The sequence below is a fragment of the Equus przewalskii genome, chromosome 3, assembly GCF_037783145.1.
Source record: "Equus przewalskii isolate Varuska chromosome 3, EquPr2, whole genome shotgun sequence".
Taxonomy (NCBI): Eukaryota; Metazoa; Chordata; class Mammalia; order Perissodactyla; family Equidae; genus Equus; species Equus przewalskii.
The window spans coordinates 107,392,811-107,410,707 of NC_091833.1; the positions used below are offsets into that span (position 1 = coordinate 107,392,811).

At 46.3% G+C, this 17,897-nt stretch overlaps 1 long non-coding RNA gene across 1 annotated transcript; it reads left to right on the top strand.

Moving 5' to 3' along the window:
• Positions 1-1,441: 1,441 nt before the first annotated feature.
• LOC139082366 (uncharacterized) lies at positions 1,442-6,053 on the top strand. The gene is made up of 2 exons (XR_011538285.1): positions 1,442-1,575; positions 3,244-6,053. It is a non-coding gene; the product is annotated as an uncharacterized lncRNA (long non-coding RNA).
• Positions 6,054-17,897: the final 11,844 nt, after the last annotated feature.

Below are 17,897 nucleotides of genomic sequence, written 5' to 3' on the forward strand. Positions count from 1 at the left end.
GCAGGATGTGACCATAAGTGATCCAGATATCCACAAATGTGACAGACCTTGGTCCTTAGTGCTACGCTAGTGTTCCTGTGCTCTAGTGCTACACAAGTGCTCTTACTATAGTGTGGCCAGAATCTACCACTCACACAGAATGTCAGTGCCAGTCATAGGGCGAAGTGGCAAAAGCTGAGAGATGACAGGAGTAGCCACATGATGGCAGTAGAGGACAAGCGTGCTCCATACGCCAAAAATGCTCAGGGCCCAACTGTAGACCTATGGGTCCTTATTCACCTTCAGACAGAGAGATCAACTGCTAACTGTACCACAGTCCTGATAGGCCATTTCAGCCTCCTTGGCATATAGATGGAGGACCATCTTTAGACTCCCTTGGGTTAGTGGGAGGACTAGTGTACCCAGTCCAATAATGGATGGAGGTAGTGATGCTGTCCACTTGGGCTATGCAAACCGGATCAGCCACATTGGATCATTCAGTCTCTTCTGGGTATGCATCGTCCCATGGGCATCCACATCGGGTACGAAAAATATGCCAGGCTGCAGCAGAGGCTTTCCAGAGCACACAGCTCCAGAGAGCAGTGTCGTTAATATACTCGTCACTGTCAATCACTAGTTAGGTTACTAGACAGAACCCCAAAGCAGGTAAAAAAGGGCATGCCTGTTCTCAAAAGTATTGTGTAGGGCAAGGGCAATGCTTTCAATTTAGCCAGTCTGCTGATGGGCTTCTACCCTTGTACGTCTTTCAGGGCTGTAACTGGGGCTGATAGCAGCCAACTCAAGGTAGCCAAATGCTGTCCCTGTGAGCCACCAAGCAAGACACAAGGGGCCCCTAAGGATGTGGTCTCAACCTTATTGTATAAAGAGCACTGATCTGAGGGACCAGACTTGTTGCTCTGGAATGTTCCATTTCCATTTTTTACAAGAAATCAGTTTGCCTTTCCACCTCTGTCTTTAGCATCTGAGAGGATCAATGCAGGTTGAGGATACCTGGCAACAATGAAAACTTGGCAGTCCCCTCTAAGGCACTCGGTCTCCACAAGGGCCCAAGAGCAGGCCAGCAGCTCTTTCTCAAGTCGGGTAGAGCTGGGAGCCATGTTGTCAAGAAGTCGGTACCCTAAGGGGTGGCTGGGCAGGGGCTGTCTCCCTTTGCCAGAGGCTCCACTCAGCAGAGTTCAGAGTATCAGAGACCGGATTTCACAAAGATCCTTGGGATTACCAGGGCCCCGGGGCAGGTAGCCGGGAGACTCCCCCTTAGCACGCCTTCTACCTAATCCCCAGGTAAATTTGGCAGGTTTTCTGGACAATTAGACACCGGGCTCAACAAATTACCTGGATGAGGCACATGTTGCCTCCTGTCCCCAAACAGTCCAACCAAGCCTGGGCTTCCTATTTTTGTCGTGGGGTCTGTAGGGTGAGTAACTTTTCCTTTACTGTCTCAGGAATCAGCCTCTGAGCCTCAGCCCACAGTACTCCCAAGGACTGACTTGGATGGCGCCCTGATCTCCTCAGGACTAACGAGTCGGGGTCTACTCCTAAGCTGCTGCCACCCGCTCTTCACTGGAGCCTCCTCTGGTAACTAAATTGAAAACTCAGGATGCTGCCACCATTGCTGTCACCAGTGTAGACTCCAGCCCCTCTGAGGGATTGGAACACCCTAGAAAGGGTGGCTGCCACTCACTGCAGAGAACTTTTGGGCCCACCAGGAGTTTATTGGGTAAATACCCAAAGGAAAATAAAACAGTTGGGTGCAGACTGAAGAAAAAAAAAAGGAGAAAAAAAAGAGAAATTTTAGCTTACTGGAGATAAATCATTCTAAAAACTTGCGTTTAAGAGAAAAAAAAGGAGTGAGGGAGAAAAGGACTATTATGCTGCAGACAGGGGCTCCACAGGGAGGGGCTGCTGCCTGGAGGATCCCTTTCCCTCTCTTCTTTTCCTCTTATCAGCCAGAGACAGAACGAAAATGTGGGGTTTTAGGTGGCTGAAAGTCTAAAACAAAAATATCACAATATACAGAGGGAAAAAACAAAACAGAACTAAATAAATTATACCTATATGGATATATACATATGTATGTGTGTACATAACTAAATTCAAACAATTTAGAATGGAAGGCTTCCCAACCGAACACATGGAGGTGATGGGAGGGTGGTGCACCTCGGAGGGCATGGAAGCTCCATGCTGCCCCTCCGCCCACCTTGCTCTGTGCATCTCTTCCATTTGGCTGTCTCTTGACAACAAAATGATAACAGTAATTAAACAATTTCCTCAGTTCTGTGACTCTTTCCAGCAAATTATCTAACCTCAGGAGGCTCATAGAAACCCCGGAATTTGTAGTCAGGCCAAGAGATACGTAGGCAGCCTGGGCACCCCCTTTGCAGCTGCCATCTGAATTGCAGCCAGTCTTAGGGGACTGAGCCCTTAACCTGTGGGGTCTGCACGAACTCCAGGTCGTGTCAGGATTGAATGGAACTGTAGGACACCTAGTTGATGACAGAGAGTCAGAGAAATGTGTTAGGAAAGAGACCATGTACTTGGTGTGTGTGGTGGGGGGACCTCTCAATAACAATAAAGATTAAAAAAGGGGTGGATTGGCTTTTGTGCCTCTACAACACAGGTTCTAAATTAACTTTCACATTGACTAAAATGCACCAACTGACACAAGTCCATGGACTCAATCACTACTGGGCTCAAATTATAGTTATATCTGGGGGTCCCAATAAATTTAAACATTGCATCCCCTGTAACCTTAAGAAGCAGCTAAACACAAAATAGAAGAAAACAGGTAGGCCTCCCTTAACTGCAGCCTTGCCTAAATTTGCTGTGGTCACAGCACTCATTGCCCTAGAAAGGCCACACTGGCTGCAGATGCTCTAACATAATGAATAATCAATTAAAACTAAAATAAGCCTTTGACGTTCATAAATTGGCTTCACAGAATGAGATTCAATGAGTCTCTGTTAAAACAGTTAATATGGCCCAGTACCAGTTAAAACAGAGCCTCCAAGGATTAAACCTGATTATATAAAAACTCATTAATGAAGGGGTGATTACCCCCACCTCTCTATTGACAGCCCAATGTGGCCTGCTTTAAATCTGGAAAAAATTAAGGGCACCACGTGGTGGATTACTACAGCTTTAATGCTGTGTTCCCATCCATGAGGGCCCTCAGAGCCAATATCCAATATTATTCAATTACTCACCCTACCCAGTCAACAACCGATAAACGTGTTGCTCTTACAGGTTCGGCTGACATGCTCTGCTCAGCGCCTCTTGCAACAGCCTCTCAGCTGCACTTTGCCTTTGCCTCCAAAGGGACACCATGTACCTTTTCCACCACCCTTGGAGCACTTCAGCGGCTTTGTCATCACACACAACAAGATCCTAACAGCATCTATCACCCTCCAGGAGCACAGGGATGACATTACATTGATGACATTCTCCTCCAAGGAAATTCATTTGATACACTCATTATGGACACACAAGTTCAACATCTTTTATCCCTTTGGGATTCAGGCAGCAACATTCGTTTACAAATTTTCTTCCAAGTTAAAATCAACAGGCACTTCCCTTAGTCTCTCACAGACTCCTTCATGTAGAGGACCTCTTCTCATCCCTGTGGATTCTCTGGACCATTTATGAAGGCCACAGGCTGGCCAAGCGCTCTGATGCAAGACACTGCCCCACACCAAGACACACGCTACACACCATTAAGACAACAAATGACTGGCTACCTACTGGCCTCTTCAAAAAGTAGAGCCTTTCACAGACCTTGGGCCTGTGACCCTCCACATCCAGCTGTCCCTTATATTTTGAGTCATGGAACCCAGCACCCCACAATCTTGGCACAGCTTCTAAAGCCTCCCTAAGACAGGAGGGAACCAAAGCAGTGCCCTCTGGTTTATTCCACCAGCAGGATGAGAGGCTTCCCCTGTCCCCAGTGCCTGGCCAGAGGCCTTGCTGCTGGAGGAGTTCACCCCTCCCAAGACCCCTTGGCTACCTGAGAAGTCCCTTGAGATTGACTGAGTGAACAGCAATGGATATTCGTAGACTAGGCACATGGTATACATGATGGAGCTCAGTGGACTGTTGCTTTCCATCCCCAGCCAGGATGTCCCTGAGAAAGTCTGAACCAAAGAAACAACACACCTGGCCAGACTTCAGGCCGTCGTTTTAGTCCTGGATGCCTTGGCCAGTAAGTGGCTCCATCTTCACATTTATAATGAGCTGTTGGTCCATTGTCTAAAAATTTCCCCATGTGGAATGAACAACTCTGGGAATCTCTTGCCTCACAGATACCCAAAATGTCAATCCAAATCACCCATATCTCTACATATACTAAGGCCACAACACAAGGCCATGCCAGGACACTGTGTATGCCCTTCGGAGTTACAGACATTACTCATAGTGAGCGAGACACACGTTTCACCTGTCAAAATGCACAAAGCTGGGCGCTTGGAAGAGGCTTCAATAGAACTGTCAAGTCCCTGATAGTTCCCAGACCGCCCGCGTCATTGAGACACACTGGTCTCCTCATACAACTTGTTAGAATGTTCCAGCCCAGCAAATAAGCCTCTAAATGAGTTTCTATTTAGCCTCAGGACTTATCTGTTTTTATAAATTTTCTATCTTGCCTCATCCCACAGGGTTTGGAGGACAGATCGAGGGCACATATTCTTCTGAAATCCACACATTGTCCCAGAGCCAGGTAGCTGCTCATGTGACATGGGACTGATTTGAAACTACAGTTCCACCAAAAACAAAAACAGGTTAAGTCCGGCTGCACATCGTTCTGTCGACCGTTGGTCTGTTACCCCAGTCTAGGGACTTTCATCGGTTTGCAATCCAGAGGCCCAAACCCTCCAAATAAGCCATTGTTTCTGCCTAACATGGCAAATGCTTAGAGCCACATCAATTCGAGTGGGTACCCACTTGGAAAGGATACCCCAGTTCCACATCCCAGATGACGTCATCTGGCCCAGGAGGTCACTGCTGAAGATGACATAGCCCCTACCCAAGACCTCACCTTGCCCCCACCCCCTGTGACAGAGACAACTTCATCCTGATCTAAAATCTCTGCCCCAGTGTTGCCCAAGGACTGCATCTCCTAAGGCACAAATTGGGCACAGGACATTTTTTGATTTTCTTCCTTTGATATTAGGAGTTCTATTGTGCTCTGAGCTCACTGTCTGCTTAGCTCATGATTCTGGTGTACTCCTTGTTCTCTGCCAAAACATACTCGCCTACACTGCCGTGCCTAAAGGGGAATCTGGTAGAGGTCACTGCTATCTGTGTCACTGTAGAAATTAATGGAGATTATTACTTTCCCCAGGAGACACCAGCCTCATATCAGTCAAACCCCTCAACTCCCTGGGGAGAGGACCACTCACTCCTCTGCGCCTTCCCCTACTACCCTCTTCCAGCTTACCAACACAACCTCAGGGCTTGTGTCTTCAATTGTAAACACCATCACCATTCCTTCTTCTTAGTTACACACAATACCACTAATCATGACATATACTTTATTATCAGTTCATACCCTACAATAACATACCTGCTGGAGCTGCCACCTTCACCCAAGAAATACACCAAGACATTATTGTCAAACTCATACTTTCGATAGTTTCCAGTTCCACCAAGGTATTATTAGAGACCCCCCCAAATTCCAGATCTATTTTCTTGGATTATGTCATATAAATAGAAACCCTATTTGTGGGCTTCTCTACAAGGACCCCATATACCACTACTTGTGTTCCTCCATGCAAATATCATAACAAAACATTTTATTTCCAGTTTGGGGCAACTTATGCCAAACTCCCTAAAAATCTCCATGATCATCACACCTAGCATCCTTAGTATAATATCAAACAACAGAAGACAAATGGAATTAATCATGTCTTTGTATTCTGTATCTTACAACGTTTTGATTTCGTGGGAGGCTTTACAAATCTGAGGAGAGCCTCTCCTCCCAGGGTCAGTTAATTCCTAATGAGAATAAACAACTTTACTTAGTTATATTAAACTTCCAATAAATTCCTGATTTGGTTTCTGTTGATTTCAGTTTCTCTCTGTTATTAGGATCAGAATAATCCTGACAAACCAAAATCCAATTCCATCCAATAAATATTTACTAAGTGCTTTCTGAGCTTCATGCTTGAGCTCTGGGTGAGAGATGTCACTCCCCATAATGATGATGGTGGCAAGCACCAGAATGAACCACAGAAAAAGGACAAATTAACTATAATAATGGTGAAGTCTGTAAAAATTTTTGAGAACCCAGATGACGAATTATGAATTCTGTCGTGGACACAATGAGTAAGTAGAGAGAGAAATTACCAGGTAGATAAGGGCAGAATGGAATTTTAGGCTAAGATAACAGTTTGGCCAAGGCAATGTCACCTGAAACTACTGGATGGGGGGTGGGGGGGAGCGGGCAGATTAGACAGGCAGAGATAGCTGGAGCCCAAGGATATGTGTGTAGGGTGTGCTGGGTACTGACCTTGAAATGGCTGGGATCACGAAGGGAAAGTCCTCATACGTCAGACTGAGAAATTTGGATCTCATTCTGTAAGCAGATAGCAGATGAAAAACAATTAGAGGCTTGAGGCTGGAAAGTGAGGACATGTCACCAACAGCAATGATCAGATAGTGAGCTGTGGACTGTGCAGACCAGTCTTGAGGGCGGAAGGCAAATCATACTCACCTTTGCATCCCTACAGTGACTCATACTGCACTTTGCATAGATCGCTTACTGAATGATGATTCAATAAACATAGCCCTTTTCCTCAAGCTGTTCAGTTGTCTCTTATCCAGTTGCAGACTCCTAAGAAATTCTCTCTGCCACTGGCAAGATTAGATGTCCCCACCCTGAGCACCCCAGGCTTCCCTCCAACACAGCAATTACTCATGATTGAGATCCTTGTCTTTCTCCCTGCTGTCTGCCATCTCCCTGAGGGCAAGGACCTTGTCACCTTGACTGCATTCTAGTCAATGACAGAGAGAGCCTGGGACATTAGGTGCTTCATGAGTGCTGTTTGGACGAATGGAAGAATGAGTGAATGACAGAATGAATGAATGAGTGGCAGAATGAATGACATCTGTTCAGAGACTGGCCTTGTTCTCCTAGAGCCACCCAGTGTCCTCTTCCTCTGCCGTCCCTGTCCTCCCCGAAACAGCCCACAGCAGCTGAGAGCGTTTTGCTCTCTGAGCCGTCTTCCCGGGTGCCCTCACAGGCCTGTTCAGAGCTGTTTCCTGATGCCTTTCATCTAACACCTTCACCTCTTCATCCGACAGCAGCTGCAGTTCACACGTACGTGGTGACTCGCAACACTAACTCAGAGAAATGCATGGTCTTCTCCATTTTCCAGCTTCCCAGGGTGGCAGCTGGCCCTCTTTGACAAACAGATTAGACACTGAAAATCCCAAAGGAAGCCTCCCTAGGACTTCTTTCTGCCCCACGATGTGGAGATGACAGGTGTGCATACATGTGCGTATCCATGTGAGATGGACCTGCATGAAGTGTGCGTATGTGTGTGTGTGCAAATGTGTGTAGAGGGACACAGCCATCCATGTGCTTCGGAAACTTTATCCAAAAGGAGCAGACTTCTTTAAAAGATGTATAAGATGTTTTAGAGTGATTTCCTTTAAAAAGAATTGTGGAAAACTAGAGATGATCAATGAATTCTCCATGTGGAGAGTTTGTTATAATACACCTAGAAAAATTATTTTTAAATTAATGCACAAGGCTTTGAAACAACTCTATTACTTGGGGAAAAAACCCTAAATATTATCATAAGTTCAATCTATTCAAAATTCTGATATTCTACCATTTTTACCAATCACAAACAGTAATTTCCTTTTGTTTAATTTAATGCAAAAACATGAGTTACTTTTTAGATGCATTCAGAAACAGAACCAAGTGGTGCACACGGCTTTGAACAAAATGGGTTCAATATTACGGGGTGTGACCCAGGACATTCAGTTAAGATAAATAAACTTTAATAAATTTTCAGTTTGCATTCACACCAAATGCTGTGCCATCAACTCCTCTCTGTCTCTATTGTTCTAAAGTCAACTTTAGCGCTATGTATCTTTGATTTGTTGTACAGGAATTCTGAAATCCCAGGACTACGGAGCATTTTGAATTTGGAATGTCAACACTTTTCAGTAGGTCTAAGAGGAATGCTTTCTGCCACCTCCTTAGATTTTAGCTGATGTTTGTTTAGTGGATTTCCTCATTTTCCGACAATCAATAAGTTGTTATTGCATTTGACTTGACCCAACAAATAAATACCACTTTGATATCTCAGCTCAGCATTTTGTCTGTACAAGAGGTCACTTTGAAGGAGGGACTGATTTTTGACCCCTTTTGGCCTGTTAAAATGCACACTTATGACTCATCTCAGAACAAAATCGCAGCCACTGGCATAATCTCGCAGTGACGGAACCCAGGGGCATGAACCCTCTAAGTCAAGCAACCATATGGTAGTCACACACTAAAGTGAAATCAGCTTCTGAACTTGAAGTCACCTGCCAGTGACCAGACTGCATGAAACATGCATTCAGCTACCAGCCTTAACCCATGGCTGGTTTCCAATTGTGACCAACTTCCTATAGAAGCCCCAGAAGGAAAGCTGCTCTCCATCATGCAAATCTTGGATGAAGAGAAGAATGGTACAGCCTCAACCTAATCATGAGAAAATGATGAGACAAATCCCAAAGGGAAACATTCTCAAGACATTTGACCAGAACTCCTGACAACTCGCAAGTTCATCAAAAACAAGGAACATCTGAGAAAACGTCCCAGCCAAGAAGGGGATAAGGAGCCGTGACTCCCACCTGTCAAGTGGAATCCGGATGGGATACTGGACAGAAAAAACTATTAGGGCTTGAAAATGTATGTCCACACCAAAACCTGCACGTGAATGTTCACAGCAGCTTTACTGATAATTGCAAAACAACGGAGCAAATGAGATGTCCTACAGGAGGTGAATGGATAACTACCCTGTACATCCAGACAAGGAGATAATATTCAGTGCTAAAAGAAAATGAACTATCAAGCCATAAAAAGACATGGAGGAACTTTAAAATTGTATTATTGAGTGAAAGAAGCCAATGAGAAAAGAATAAATTCTGCATGATTCCAACTATATGACATTGGGAAGGTAAAGCTAGGGAGAAAATACAAAAAAGATTGGAAACATCCAGGGATTCAGGGGAGGGAGGGATGAACGGTGCAGTGCAGGGGATTTGTAGGGTGGTGAAGCTACTCCGTATGACCCTATAAGGGTGCATTTGTGTCATTAGATAGTTGTCAGACCCATGATTGTACAACAGCAAGAATGAACTACAATGGAAACTATGGCCTTTGGAGGATAACGATGTGTCTATGAGGTTCATCAAGTATAAGAAACGTACCGCTTTGGTAGGAGGTGTGGACAATGTGGGTGGAGCACTTGTGTGGGGCCAGGGGGATATGGAAACTCTGTACTTCCTGCTCAGTTTCAATGTGAACCTAACATGCTCTAAAAAATAGTGTCTACTAATAAGTAAACAAAGAAATTATGTGTGAAACCTAAGGAAGTCTGCATAAGATATGGACTTTAGCAAAAATATAGCAATATGGGCTCAATAGCTTTTATAAATATACCAATTAATGCAAGAGGTTAGCGGTAGGGGAACCTGAGTGAGATGATGGGCAAGGAGCTGTATTTACCATTTGTCTGTCAATCTAAAACTATTCTAAGATCTTTTAAAGTTTTTAATAGAATGAGAGGAATAGGCTGAGAAAAATAGAGAAAGAAGAGCAGGGAGTTTTCCAATGTATGGGTACATAAATCATTTCTAATAAAAATTCTAGAAGGGGCCCTCACTGAATTCTTCTCTAATTGTGTAAGGCACTGTGATAAGCACTTTTCTCACCCCTCATTTAAGAATAACATAACCCTATGAGGGAAGTACAATTCTCCCTTGTTTACAGATGAGGTGATGACATTACAGGTTTTAGGAACCTACCTACAAAGTTTCTTACCTTCACAGTGCTTTGGTTGCTGTATCTGTAGAAATGAAGTCATAACAGTGTTCCTGTGAAATGGCAGTGAGGGAAGTTTGAGAATGAGGCCTGGGATGCAGAAGCCTTGTGACACTGACACTCATCATCAGTGTCCTCCTCCTCCCCCTCCCCATCATCACCATCTAGATATCATGGGAGTAAAGTCAGTATCTTTAGTCTCACTTTGCTCAATTGTCAAACGGGAGTAATGTCCCACTGGTTTGACGGAAGGATACAATTAATTTTTCTAGGTGAATATTTCTCAACTTCAAAGCCTCAGTAAAGAGACAGTCTCGAGGACAACAAGGCAGTAATAGGGTCTCTGGTTCCTTGCCCTCCTCCTGCCTACTTTCCTCTCCACAACATTGCTTCTCTTTCCTATCTCCCCTGCGGGGTTGGTTGGCCAAAGACAAATCCCTTCTCAGACCAACGGAAGACACAAAACCCTGGGCTACAGATCTGCTCGCTTTGCTCTTCCTCTGGGGTCATTGATGCTCAACCAGGACGTGAAGGACAGGTACGTCTGCAGTGTCAGTCCCCTCCCAATACATGTGCAATTTCTTGTGTAAAGCTTGTGGCCACTCTAAGGTGTGAGTTTGCTCACTCTTCTGTGTAAAAGAATCCAACAGATTCCAAAGCCCCTTCTATGGCAGGAATGGCAACGGGGGTTCGGTCCTTATGCCAACACTGATGGATGGCTAGTGGCTTTCTCAGGGGAGGACTGGGGTGAAATGACTTCTGAGGCTGAGTCCAGGCTCAGCAGGAGTGCCCTGCACAATCCCTTGGCAGTGTCTGGAGGTCACGGCTCCTGGGTTGCAGATTTGTCATCTTCAACCTCAGGAATGAAGCCTTTGGCTTTGCATTCAAGATCTCCCTTTGACTTTGGGATCTTATCTTTCATCTTCTCCTGTCACAAACATTCTCCTTCAGGCAGCTAGTTCACTCACTGATCCTCAAACAGATTAGGAATAGTTCTTTCCCGTGGGATGGAAATGGCTTCCCTAATTAGCTAGATTGTACCCAGCCTCACGGATGCCTGTCTCAATAAGCTAGCCAACTAGTCAAAGGCTGTGAACTTCCACTGTGACTTATTATTAGGATTTGTTCCCATTTAGTGAGTGCCTATCACACTGTAGATCTGTTGTTTTTGTCTAGCTTTGCTCCTCCTGTGGATGACAGAAAGCTCGTTTCCTCTGGAGAAGTGCCCATCTTCTACTCCCTGTGCTTCTGGTGGGCTTCCACCACGTGTCTCTGCTCCAAGCAACAGACTCAGCGAATGTACCAGGGAGGGGCTGTCAGAGTTCTCTGCAGTGTTCCTACCGGTGCTGGGGAAAAGAAAGGGCATGTTCTGTTCTGTGACAAATGGAGGGAATTTCCCTAAGTAGATAACTAGACAGGGGAAAATGCACAGTCAGAGACAGGGAGAGGCAGAGTAAGAGAGACAGAGAGAGAGACAGACGGACAGACAGAGACTGCTTCAACCAATGGATCCATGTGTATCTGAACCAACCTCACTCCTTATACAGGGGAATGAGCCAATAAGTGTCTTGGTTTTCTTTTTCTATTCTTTGCAATCGATGAAATTGAGTTTCTCAACTCCTTATTCAAACAATTCTGAGGAAACACCCACTATAAGCCACGAACTGCTGTGGATGCTGAGAACACGGAGGGACATAGGAGAGCAGGACTGCGTCTTCTCCTCACAATTTAGAATTGAGACAGATTCAGGTCTCAGAACCATTAGACAAGGTCCAAAATACTCTCCTGGGAGGCTAATCACCAATAGACCCAGGCCCAAGTCCAGGCTGTGCCATTCAGAGCTCTGGGGCATTTGCAGGCAACTTGGGCCACATAAGCCTCAGCCCCACACAGGCACCATGAGGATCCAGAGCGGACTTTCCTCCTGGGGTTCTTGTGCAGAACAGTGATGAGCCTTTGCAAAGTCAGTTGTCCAGGAGTCAGGGATCCCCTCCATCCTGGGAGTGTGGGCCGTGGTGGGAACCCGCTGACAACAGCCTCACTGGGGCTCCAAACTCTCTCCGGTCTCCCCCGCACACTGTAGAAGGGCGTGTTTTCTCAGTGTATCGGGATGTGAATTAATTTGGGGCACGCAGCCTTAGCACAATGCTGGCACATTGTAAACACGCACTGGGGGTGGTGGTCTCTTTCTCTGCTGAACATCCATGGAATAGTGGAGGGAGTGGGGAAGGAGCAGGGGACCAATGACAACAGAGAGGAAATGACATCTGAACTGGATCTTGAAGGATGACCCTGTGTGCACCTGGCAAAGTAGGACTGGAAGAGCATTCCAAGTAAGGGGAACAGCAGGAGTAAGGGTAGGAAGGGGATGAGTGCACTGAGCATGCAGGAAATGTTTGGTGAGTGACTTAGTGTGGCCAGATTAGAGTGCATGCATGACTGAGTACATGTGTGCCTGATGTGGGCCTGTCTGGAAATGAGTTTGGAATGACAGGCTGAGCCAACAAGGAAAGCTCTGCACAGCCTGGTCTAATAGTGTGCCCCCTGTTTGGAATAGAAAGATCGAGGCAGAAGTGGGGATGGGAGCAGAGGAAGGCTGAAGGGCCAGGGGAAGCCAGTGGGGGCAGTTCCATGTCACCTGCAAAGCTTAGGGACACTTCTCAGAAAAGATCCTGGAGTCCACCTGTTTCCTTCTATATTTGCTTTGTGTTCTGGAGGATGTAATCCTTCCTCTAGAAAGAATCTGACTGCCTCCCGAGGATCAAGATGAACTTCACGAGGCTGGCCCATGGCCTCGTGGTTAAGTTCGCTCGCTCCATTTGGCGGTGCGGGGTTTCTCCGTTTCGGATCCTGGACGTGGACATGGCACTGCTCATTAGGCCAAGTTGAGGCAGCGCCCCACATGCCACACTTAGAAGGACCCACAACTTAAATATACAAGTATGTACTGGGGGGATTTAGGGAGAAAAAGCAGAAAAAAAAAAAAAGAGGAAGATTAGCAACAGTTGTTAGCTCAGGTGCCAATCTATTAAAAAATAAATAAATAAATAAACTTCTGTTCAGAGTCCACTTTCATCTCCATCTCCCTGTGGAACACACTGCTTTATCTTGCCTGTGTCCAAATACTCCCCCACATACCACAATGTGAGCACCTGTGAGTGGAGGTCACGGCTTCTCTGGGCTGGAGGTCAGGACAATCAGGCTGGTCCTTAACTGGGAAGTTTTAAAGAGGCTTGGAGTTTAGAGAAATGGCCTCCTCCAGTGCAGTTCATGCAAAGACCTTTGAAACCAGCCAAGATCCACAGCTCTGGGACCTCAGAATTCTCAAAGAGGTGAATCGTGATTAGAATAAAACCACAGTTATGACCTTTGGTCTGTGTATTCTTGGGCAAGGCGGTGTTTTTGAACATTTAAATTAGATGCCCATCCAGTTTCACATACACACAGCTGCATTTTGGGACATTCCTTAAAAGTTCAGAAAGTGTGACAATACTGTGACCCATGCTCACAGGTCGTCAGTCTTAGAGCAGTCTTTGGAGAGGCAGGAATTCTTTAGTTTGCCACAGCCCCATGGCTCCCTGTTTTTCCTATCCTGCCGCTGAGAGTCACCTGCCATCTCATCACACTTGTTTTATTGTTTTCCTATAGCCCACTTAAAAAGAAAGTGAACAATTTTTATTCCCCAATATTCATGAATAGCACAGTGACAAAATACAGTGAGGTCCACGTGTTCTTTGTGCAAGGGAGTCTCCTTCTACATGCACAACAAGAAAACAAAGTGTAACCATTTGTAAAGAATACAACTTGAGACCCCATTAGCAACCAAATCAGTTCCGCTTAACTTCAGGTTACTAGCCCAATCCCATCAATAATTTAGTATGAAACCCAGAGAGTATTGTTATTTTCTGCAATCTGTAGGTGAACAAGCGGAGGTTCAGAGAGTTTAAGTTCACACAGCTAAACCAATGGTGCGTCCAGCCTTCCACCAGCTCTTTCGGTACCAGACTCTGCCTAGAGATGGTTGACCAGAGGGAGGTCTCTGCTCGTGACCTGAAGGCGAGCATTGTCATCACAAATCCCCAGATCAGGAATCCCTCCTCATCAGCCTCTCAGGGCCTCAGGATGCCTCTGCCCACACAGGAACTTCAGGGGCCTCAGTGACTACAGGGACGTGGACACTGAGATGGCCGGCCTGGCGTCAGTCCCTCATTCATCCCACATGTCTTGAGAGTGGCAGGTAGGAGGAGGGCAGAGGATGGATGTAGGGAGGCCCAGGTTGAAACCCGGGGCTCCTCCCCTTGCCAGCCCTGTGCCTTGGACAAGCCCTGAGCATCTCCCAGCTCCCATTTTCCATCTGTGAAAAGGGTGAATCAGCTCCCCATATCACGGAGTGGTTGTGAGGAGAATGCAGGGAGAGCTTCAGGAGACAGGGGCCGAGCACAGCGCACAGCAGCTATGATTATTTTTTATGCTTGTTATTATTACTCCCCACAGATATTGCTGCTGGAGTCCTAATCCCACCAGGGAGGGTCTTTGCAAGGCTGAGCGGTCCTCCTAAGCAGACCCATGGGGGAATGGGAAGGCTTGGAGGAAGAAATCTAATGCCACACAAGTAACCCCCTCCCCCAGGATTACATCAACCATTTTCTTGCAGGAACTGCTCCTCCAAAAGAGGTGTGGCTCCACTTGATGACAGAAGCCGGGATTGGAGAGATGCTGTACAAGCCAAGGTGTGTCGAGGATTGCCGGCAGCCACCAGAGCTAGCTGACAGGCCTCCATTGTTTGTTTGGCCAAAAGCAATTTGGGAGGTGGAATGGGGAAGGAGGTGGATAGGTGGAGGGCCAGTGAGATGTGCCAGATTCCGGTGATTCAAGCTGGCGCTGTTGTAGCTGTGAGTTACCGCACAGAGCCAGTGCTACCCGTCTCTTGCTATCAAGGGGAATCATTCCTTAAGGGACACACACACACATATGCACACACACACAAGCTGGCTCCTCTCTTCATATCCAGAAAGTCCTCGGAGAGAAAATATAGAGTGCAAACTTGGATAGAAGCTAATGTAAAGGTTATGATCTCACTTTAAAATTTTTTCTGATACATTTTTAAAACATTCGCTTGGGATGTGACTGTGATGGGAGGCTGAGCAGAAATGGAAGCTTTAGCTTCTGGAACTTTCTCTTTATAAGGGCATCGCAGGGGATGTATATGTGGAAGGACTGGGGCAACCAGTTCACTTTATTGATTGGCTTGCATCTAAAGACCACAAATGTCACTCATCTCTCATTAACAGTAGAAAATCGTGAGCTTGAGAGGCAGAAAGGGCTTGGGGACCTCCCGACCTGGGTCTCTCACAGGGTCTGCCTGTTTAGGCCTCCTGAGCCTGGCAAGTTGCTCAGCTTCTCTGAGTCTCAGTTTCCTCATCTAGAAAAAGAGGGTGATAACAGCTACAGATGGGGGTATCGGGTGATTGAATGAGAGAATGGGGCAGAGTCACTGGCACATACCAGGTGGTCAATATGGTGGTTTCCATTGCTTTTTTGTACTAGGAAAAAAAATGTCACATTTAAAGAGTTTGCAAAAGGAATTTTTGACCTCCCTCCACAACCAGTCTGTCTCGAACACCTACTATGGAAGTCGTGGGGCAGCAGGTGCTTTAGATTTCTCAGCCAATGTCAGTCTTATGACCACCTTTAAAGAGGGTTTCACTATCCCCACTGTCGAGATGAGTCCCTGAGCTCAGACGGGTTACATAACTGAGCCAGAGGCCTTGGGTGGGAAGCAGGAGAGGCAAATCTCTAGCCCAGGTCCAGCCGACTCTGTCACGCTGGAGTAAACCTCCTCACGGCTCTGCCGGTGGCTGAAGGTCATGAGTGAGCAGAAGATCCATCAGCTTCCTGGGCTGGAGGGGATCTTAAAAGGGCTGCGGGTCTGGTCGGTTCTCCAATGTCAACATCACCCAGACCAGACCAGGGTTATTGTGCAATGACCCCTGGAAGCGTTTAACAGTCTTTTCCTGTCTCAGGATTGCATCGAATTGAGATGTCTCACTGGGGGAGGGGAGTCAGAGGGCTGACAATCTGTGTGGACCTTAAGGGAAAATGACCTTCCTGAGGTGTGGCTAGGAGGAGATTGGGGAGGGTCCGGGATGTTGGTTCAGTTCTCTTGGGAATGGGGGTAAGGTGCACAGGTGGGTCCTAGGCCCTGTCCTACAAGGACACTGCAGTCTTTGATGTTTCTGAACACACCAAGCAGGATCCAGTCGTTGGAATAGAAGCACCACACAGAGTGGGATTTTTTTTCTATTTTCTTTGCTGTTATTTTCTACTCCCAAAGCATTGTCTGGCACATAGTAGGAGCTCATAGTAGGTAATAAATAAACAAGTTAATTAAATTTCAGATGATTTGCACTGACTGTTCACACCATTTGGAACATGCCTACCTGAGAGAGTCACCTGGCTTGACTCCTCACTTCATTTAGGTCTAGCCTCAAAAGCCACCTCCATAGAGAGGGCTCCCCTGACCATCTCATCTAAGACTGGTTACCCTTCATCACTTCTACCCCCTTCCCCTCCTTTACTCTTCCTCTCTATCACTTGTATACTTGTGGGTTTATCATCACTTTGCTCACTGGTATTTCCATGGGGCAGAGCACCTGTCCTCTGTGCACCGCTGTATCTCCAGCCCCTAGAACAGAGTCTGGCAGAGTCAGTGCCCAATATTATGTGTTGAATGAAGGGGTGAATGAATGCGTGCATACTCCGTGGGAAGAGCTTACACAGTGCCTGGCGCATAACAAGTCGGAGACAAATGTTAGTGTTGATGATGTTGGTGATGATATCCAAATGTCACTCTGAGCCTGTCACACTCTGGATTGGCTACTGACAACCCTCAGTGTAGGTCCTGGTAGGTTGGTGAGTGTATCAAGCCACTCTACCACCCGACCTGCCATTCCTCTCTGCCATTGACAGAGACTCTAAAAAACAGTGCTTTTACCAACTCGCGCCCCTCACTTTGTGCTCTTAGTGGAATTGTGACAAGGCACTAGGGACACATCATCCTCTCTCTCTAACTTTTCAAATAAAACACATCCAAATCCTTCTTATGCTAATGTCGGACTGGCTAGTAGCAGTGTCATCCTTGCATCCCTCCACATTCCAGCCACATCTCTTGGATTTTCTAGGAATTTTGCCATTTTCTAGGATTTTCTCCTCTCTTTGCTGTAAGACATGTTGTCATTTGTCAAAAGTACCTCCATTCTGCCCCATTTCCTACCCAAAGAGGCTCTCTCCAAAATCCAGCTCTGCTATCACCTCCTCCAGGAACCTCAACATGAGATCTTTCAGCAGATTCTGCCTCCTCTCTCTGCTTTTCCATGCTGCCTTTTTCCCCTTCCATTAGAGTCTTCATCACAGGCACTCTACTTACCCCAGCTCCTCCCCCACAGGCCAGACATGAGCTCCTCAAGGTCAGGAGTCCGGCTTATGGTGAGTGGTAATGGGCTCTGACTTGAGTGAGTGGAGGGCATTCCTCCTGCCTTAGGACTTGGCTTATAGAACACCTGGCTTCAATTCCTGGCTCCCCTCTTACCATCTGTGAGACCCTGACAAGTGTCTTTATCACCCCATACCCCAGGTGTCCCACTTGAAATCAGGGGTCCTAATTATTAGAGTTCAGTAAGCATCAAACACCACAGTCCAGTGGACAAAAACTGAAAGAAAGGGATGCTGGAACGGGTCCCCTTTGGGGATGATTTAAGATGGGTGGGGAATAGGAAGTCATTCCTAAGGAATGTTTTCCACCAAAATATGGTACCTGCTTATGAATTCTTTTGGAACCATATCCAGAGAAACCAAATAATGCTGAACA